Source organism: Myxine glutinosa, chromosome 9 (genome assembly GCF_964187855.1).
Source record: "Myxine glutinosa chromosome 9, kmMyxGlut1.1, whole genome shotgun sequence".
Taxonomy (NCBI): domain Eukaryota; kingdom Metazoa; phylum Chordata; class Myxini; order Myxiniformes; family Myxinidae; genus Myxine; species Myxine glutinosa.
In genome coordinates, this window is record NC_136269.1 from 103,747,563 (window position 1) to 103,755,117 (window position 7,555).

Sequence of the window (7,555 nt, forward strand, 5' to 3'; positions counted from 1 at the left end):
CTCGGCACATATATGCGGGCTCTAAGTTCGAGCCCGCCCAGTGCTGCAGTTCGAGCTTTCGAAATAAAGACTCTTTTGTTTTAACAAACGCGTTGTGGCCTACCTCTTTGGCAAGCAAGTTGTGTGTGCGCAGCACCACACTTCACTGGTGACCCCGATTGGTTCAGCCGTCGCTGACCACCGAAGGCGCCATGGCCACCAATGCCATCGCAGTAAAACTCCCAGAGTTTTGGGAAGCACAGGCCGACGTGTGGTTTGTGCAGGCCGAAGCTCAATTTCAGCTTCGAGGCATAACGGCGGACGAGACCCGTTACTACCACGTGGTCGCCTCCCTCAGGCCCGGCACTGCCGCCCGAGTCGTGTCCATCCTGCGGCACCCGCCGGTCGACCACAAGTATGAGGCGCTCAAACGTCTCCTCATCGCCACGTTCGGCCTCACGGAGATCGAACGGGCCGACCGCCTCCTGGACCTTCCCGAACTCAGCGACACACGACCATCCGTGCGGATGGATTTTATGCTGTCGCTGCTGGGTGACCAAGCCCCAGATTTCTTATTCCGGGTGCTTTTCCTACGCCAGCTACCTCTACAGGTACGCCTCGCACTGGCCGGTTCCGAAATAAAGGAACCCCGCGCCCTGGTCGGAGAGGCCGACAAGTTTTTAGTGGCTTGCGACACGCGGTCGAGTTATGGTGCTGCCATCGTGGATCCCGGGACAGAAGCTACAGCATCCCTCGTGGCCGCTGCCGCGCCCCGCCCACCACCACCGCCGCCGAGAACACCGCGGCCGCGGTGGCCGCCGCAAGCCTGGTGCTCTTACCACGCCAGGTTCGGCCACAAGGCTAGGACGTGTCGCCCGCCATGCTCTTTTCACAAGTCGGGAAACGACCTGGCCGGCACTCATTAGCGGCCCTGAGCGTCGGCCATTCCGCAGCCTCCTGTTCATTACGGACACCTTTTCCGGGCGCCGTTTCCTCTGCGATACAGGAGCGCAGGTAAGCGTCATCCACCGCCTCCACGTCCGACAAGCGAACCGCGGGCTGGGGCCCCGCGTTGCTTGCCGCCAACGGTACACCCATCCGCACATTCGGGAAGCGCTGCCTCTCCCTGCGGATCGGAGGGCAGCGCTTTCAATGGTCGTTCGTGACCGCCAGCGTGCCAATGGCATTGCTTGGTGCGGACTTCCTATGTGCGAATGGGTTGTTGGTCGACGTGAAGCGCAGATGGCTCGTCCAGGCCGAAACCTTTAGCTCACTCGCTTGTTTGCTGAGCGGCTCGTTGAGCGGCTCACTGAGCGGCTCACCGAGCGGCTTGCTGGAAGGTTCCGTCCCGGCGAGTTTAGTTTGCACGCTTCCGGCAGCGGACGACTTTACCCGCCTCCTCGCCAGTTTCCCGGCCCTCACGCGGCCCACCTTCTCAGCGGTGGCCGTTAAACACGGGGTGGAGCATCACATCTCCACGGTCGGGCCGCCGGTCTATGCCCGGGCACGCCGACTCGAGCCCACGAAGCTCGCCGTGGCGAAAGCGGAGTTTGCCACGCTGGAGCGGCTGGGGATCGTACGGCGCTCCAACAGCGCTTGGGCTTCTCCGCTGCACATTGTGCCGAAGCCCGGCGGGGGATGGCGGCCGTGCGGGGACTACCGCCGGCTCAACAATGCCACCACCCCCGACCGCTACCCGGTCCCACACATTCAGGACTTTTCCGCCTGGTTGGCCAACACGACCGTGTTTTCTAAGGTGGACCTCATCCGGGGCTACCATCAGGTCCCCGTCCAACCGGACGACGTCCCGAAGACGGCCGTCATCACCCCTTTTGGCCTCTTCAAATTCCTAAGGATGCCCTCGGGTTGAAGAATGCGGCTCAGGCATTCCAGCGGCTTATGGATAGCGTCTTGCGCGACTTACCTTTCCTGTTTGTCTACCTGGACGACATCCTAGTCGCGAGCGCGTCCCGGGAGGAGCACCTGCTCCACCTACGCACGCTTTCCGAACGCCTGGGCCAGCATGGCCTAATCATCAACCCCGCCAAGTGCCGTTTCGGCGTCGCCACCATCGATTTCTTGGGGCACCGCATCACCGAGCATGGGGCCGTCCTTTTACCGGCCAAGGTGGAGGCGGTCAGGGATTTCCTGCGGCCCCGCACGATCAAGGGGCTCCAGGAGTTCCTGGTCATGGTAAACTTTTACCACCGCTTCGTGCCCCATGTCGCCCGGCTCCTCCGCCCCTTGCACGAGGCCCTTCAGGGCAAGCCGGGCAAAGGTGACATCGCATGGTCGGAGCCGATGGCCACGGCGTTCGCGGGCGCAAAGCTGGCTCTGGCCGACGCCACCATGCTGGCGCACCCGGCGCCCGATGCACCGATCGCCCTCACCCCCAACGCGTCGGACTACGCGGTGGGCGCGGTGCACGAGCAATGGGTGCGTGGTGCTTGGCAACCGCTGGCGTTTTTCAGCCGGCAGCTTCGCCCGCACGAACGCCAGTACAGCACCTTCGACCGCGAGTTGCTCGGGCTCCACCTGGCGGTCCGACACTTCCGCCATCTGCTGGAGGGCCGCCCGTTCACGGCCTTCGTTGACCACAAGCCCCTTGTGTTCGTGATGGCCAAGGTCGCCGAGCCATGGTCGGCACGGCAGCAGCGCCACCTCTCTGCCGTGTCCGAGTACACGACGGACATCCGTCACGTGGCGGGTAAGGACAACCCGGTAGCGGATTGCCTTTCCCGGTCCGTCGTGCACGCGGTCCACCTCGGGGTCGACTATGCCCGGATGGCGGAGGCCCAGACCACCGACCCCGGCATCCAGGCCTTGCGTACCGCCATCATGGGCCTCCGCGTCACCGAGGTGCCATTCGACGCCATGGGTACGGCCCTCCTATGCGACGTCTCCCTCGGCCGGCCTCGCCCCATCGTGCCCGCTGGCTGGCAGCGCCCAGTGTTCGACGCCATCCACGGCCTGTCCCACCTTGGCGCGAGGGCATCCCAGAAACTCGTCGGGGCGAAGTTCGTCTGGCATGGCATCAGGAAGGACGTCCGCGACTGGGCCAGGACGTGCCTCGCGTGCCAGCGCGCAAAGGTCCACCTCCACACCCAGGTACCGTTGGCCCCGTTTACGGTGCCCGAGCGGCGGTTCGACCACATGCACTTCGACTTGGTGGGACCTCTGCCCCCCTCACGAGGGTTCACCCACCTCCTCACCATGGTCGACCGCACCACACGGTGGCCGGAGGCCGTCCCATTGGCGGCAACGTCTACGGCTGAGGTGGCACAAGCCTTTATCGCCACTTGGGTTGCCCGGTTCAGTGCCCCCTTGGACATCTTGTCCGACCGCGGCCCCCAGTTCACCTCGGAGCTCTGGGCTGCGGTGGCGCAAGGGCTCGGGGTGAAACTACACCGCACCACGGCCTACCATCCCCAGGCCAATGGCCTGTGCGAGCGCTTTCATCGCTCCATGAAGGCCGCGCTCCGGGCCAGCCTCTGCGACGGCGGCTTGGTCGACAGACTCCCCTGGGTCCTGCTGGGCCTCAGGACAGCGCCCAAGGACGACCTGCGCGCGTCCTCGGCGGAGCTGGTCTTCGGGCAACCACTGCGGGTACCGGGTGAATTTATCCTCGACTCCACAGCTCCTTGGTCCGCGGCGCAACAGCGCTCCGCCCTTCAGGAGACCGCCCGGAGGTTCGCCCCGGTGCCAAAGGCACACCACGGTTGCCCGCCTTCCCACGTCGCCCCGGAGCTTCGCACGGCAAAGTACGTGTTCATCCGGCACGACGCCCACCGGGCACCGCTACGGCCCCCGTACGACGGGCCCTTCCGCGTGCTGGAGACCGGGGACAAATTTTTCACGGTCGACATCGGCGGTGCCCCGGATCGCATTTCCATGGACCGCCTCAAGCCGGCCCACCTCGATCCGGACCACCCCCCGCCAGCAGCTCTGCATCCGCGTCGAGGCCGCGCCCCGGCGGTCGGACCCCCGGCAGCCCCGCCAGCAGCCCTGCCTCCGCGTCGGGGCCGCCCCCCGGCGGTCGGACCCCCGGCACCCCCAGCCCCGTCGGCCCGCTACCCCCCAACCCCGCACCCATCGCCATGGGGCGTTTCGGCCGGGTCATCCAGCTTCCCCGCAAACTCACCCTTCAGGTGCGCGGGAATTCTGGGGGGGCGCGTGTGGCGGGCACAAGGGGCAATAATTCCGCGCACCAGTGGGTGGCGCGAGCGCCCAGGCGGGGACCGATGGCACATGCCCCGCCCTTCGACTGATCGGCCACGCCCGGGGACTAGGCGTGGCCTCGGCACATATATGCGGGCTCTAAGCTCGAGCCCGCCCAGTTCTGCAGTTCGAGCTTTCGAAATAAAGACTCTTTTGTTTTAACAAATGCGCTGTGGCCTACCTCTTTGGCAAGCAAGTTGTGTGTGCGCAGCACCACACTTCAATCCCACAATTAATACAGTAGAACTACTTTCACTTATCTTTGGTGGAATCATCATCATTCATTTTTATGGGCATGCTCCATATGTATCTATATATATTGTTGTGGATTTGAGAATTGTGTTGTGTTTTTTTATTATCGTTGTAAGTGTAATGAAGCTTGTTGTAAATATCAGCCTCCAGTTTGTGTATAAAGGTCAAAGGTCGTCCCCTTAGTTATTCCATATACAATCACGTAGCAAATCATAGATTTCCTTTTTTAGTAGTTATCTCCTTATTCTGTGTATTAGGTTAAGGTTCTGTCTTCCATTAGTTGACACTGCATTGCATCAAATTGGAACAAGGTAGAATCCCTTTTCAAATTCCCCAAAGCCTCCATTTCCAACCGCATTCCCCTTTTTGTCAACCATTGTCAACTGCATTGGGCGGTTTTCTGCGTGCGGTTTTCTGCATTCACCGCTGCTGCTTTGGGACCGTGTTTTTCGCCGCAAGACTCCATTGAGCACGAGGTCATCTCGGAGCAGAAGGTGGGAGGAGTCAGCCCAGCGCCAGGAACAAGGCGTGGCCTTGCCAACGCCTCCTCTAGGGGCGGGATCGGTGAGCCCTCGCGACCAATCAAGGCCGAGGCGAGCTCACTGATGGGCGTGTCCTGGAGGCCGGCGGCTTGATCGCCCCAGGCGCAATAAAAGCGCGCGCGCAAGCCTTTTGAGGAAGAGTCGGCAGATGCGTGAGAGAGTCGGCAGATGCGTGAGAGAGTTGGCAGTGCACCGATACCTAGTCGAGTCCAGTCCAGTTGAGGAGGAGCGGAGAGTCCAGTGGATCGGCTGACCAAGGAAGCCCCCACGAGCAGTTCTGCAGAGGGAGTTCTGAAGTGAGAGTTCTGTGGAGGGAGGTGCTTGAAGGTTCATGAGAGTTGGACAGAGAAGGTAAAAGGTCGGTGAGAAGGCACGAACGAGAGGCGTTATCCAGCAAGACTGAAAGAGAGAGACGTGAGGGGGTGCCTGTATTGCGGCAATAGGCCGAGACCCTCTAGGCCCTATTGCCGGTCGGTGAGACGCGAAGCGAAGCTGTGTTTGCCGGGTTTTCGCCTCGACCCCAAAGCGTGGATCGGAGCGCGCGCTTGGAGCCGGGCCTCGACGCCACCATCTACCTGGACCCTCCTCTGCCGTCCCAAACCATTCCTGCCATTCCATCCTTTTGTGTACGTGAGTTTGTTTTGTGTGTCTTGTCCCTGGGAATAAGTTAAGCCTGTTTAGATAAGTTAATAATTGCACTGTGTCTTCTGGTCCTTCCATATTTCTGTCTTTATTTTCGTATCCTTCCTTCTCCTTGGTTACTTTTGACTTGTACATAATTATTTAGTTATAAATTATATTTGTTCCTCCTTACTCTGCCTTTACATCCATTTCGTCCTTGTCTTTTCCCAATTGAATACCTTTGGCACGATTTGGCCAACGTTTCGGAATCGGGTTAGTGAATGCTAATGACTCGAACTTCGGGTTGCTAAAAACCGCTCGGCAACTAGACCATCTAAAACCGGGGTTCGAGCGGGAGTCCCTCCTCTGCTTCACGGTCAGGAGTGGCACTCAGGTCCTTGGGACTTTTTGTAGACCAAATACCCTGGCTGCTCCCGACCGGAAGGAGCGTTGGGACCCCCAGGACTCACGTCGGTCAGTCGCGGACAAGGGGATTAATCCCCACTTCTTAAGGGGGAAAGGCCGACGTAGAGATCCGTAACAATATATTTGTGCAGCGTCTGTCCTGTCCTGTGTTGTCACTGAACTACTTTCTCAAACTTTTGTGAAATCGTACCAAACTTCTGGTATGCACATATCTCTCCCGTCGGTATGTCCTAAGGGTATTTTTATTATTTTGTTTAATTCCAAATTATTTTTTTTTTGGGGAAATTTTTTTTTCCCCAACTTCAATTGTTTATAAAATCTGATATCACGTCTATTACAAATACATTTGTGCAAAATAATTTTTTGAATTATGATTGGTTTAAACCTTGACAGAACGGCAACTCGGGTACAGTCATTTATCTATATTTCGACACATCTGGGCAGTGTCTGTGTTGTCACTTAACGACTCCCTCAAACTTTTGTTTCCGTGGTTGTGAAGTGTTTCTAATAATGCAACCTTCACATACACGGATTATTCTTACGAGTCCTTACGGATCGCCAACTCGTAGTCAATCACAAGCATCCGTAAATAACTCGCTGGTATCCGTAGATAACTCGTCACAACTCGCAACAACTTTTGACATGTCAAAAATCATCTTCCGTTATTTACGGATGCTTGTGATTGACTACGAGTTGGCGATCCGTAAGGACTCGTAAGAATAATCCGTGTATGTGAAGGCACCCTAACGTTGTGGTGCTTTTGAATCACGTGGTGGTGAGGTGTTTTAATATCACATGGTGGTGAGGTGTTTTTAAATGACGTGGTGGTGAGGTGTTTTTAATTTTGTGGCTGTGAGGTCTTTTTATTACGTGTTTTATGGCTGTGAGGTGTTTTTATTTCGTGTTTTATGGCTGTGAGGTGTTTTTAATTTTGTGGTGGTGGTGTTTTTATTACGTGTTTTATGGCTGTGAGGTGTTTTTATTAAGGTGTTTTATGGCTGTGAGGTGTTTTTATTACGTGTTTTATGGCTGTGAGGTGTTTTTATTACGTGTTTTATGGCTGTGAGGTGTTTTTATTTCGTGTTTTATGGCTGTGAGGTGTTTTTAATTTTGTGGTGGTGGTGTTTTTATTACGTGTTTTATGGCTGTGAGGTGTTTTTATTACGTGTTTTATGGCTGTGAGGTGTTTTTATTAAGGTGTTTTATGGCTGTGAGGTGTTTTTATTACGTGTTTTATGGCTGTGAGGTGTTTTTATTACGTGTTTTATGGCTGTGAGGTGTTTTTATTTCGTGTTTTATGGCTGTGAGGTGTTTTTAATTTTGTGGTGGTGGTGTTTTTATTACGTGTTTTATGGCTGTGAGGTGTTTTTATTACGTGTTTTATGGCTGTGAGGTGTTTTTATTACGTGTTTTATGGCTGTGAGGTGTTTTTATTACGTGTTTTATGGCTGTGAGGTGTTTTTATTACGTGTTTTATGGCTGTGAGGTGTTTTTATTACGTGTTTTATGGGTGTGAG